We start from the raw sequence: 233 nt of genomic DNA on the forward strand, positions 1-233 counted from the left end.
CCTGCAATATAAAAAAATATCTTAGTAGATTTTCAATTCAAGAAAATAGTTTAATTTTTAATGAAAAAAACGACTTTTCAAACTGAAAATATTTAAATTTGCAATCAAATTAATAGATCAAGTTTCAATTAAAACACAACCAATTTTCTACAAACTAGTTACATTTTTCTCATAAAAAATTAATTTTGAACTAAGTAAATTAGTTTTTAAACAAGAAATATACTAAAATATAC

The sequence above is a fragment of the Belonocnema kinseyi genome, chromosome 3 (assembly GCF_010883055.1).
Source record: "Belonocnema kinseyi isolate 2016_QV_RU_SX_M_011 chromosome 3, B_treatae_v1, whole genome shotgun sequence".
Lineage (NCBI taxonomy): Eukaryota > Metazoa > Arthropoda > Insecta > Hymenoptera > Cynipidae > Belonocnema > Belonocnema kinseyi.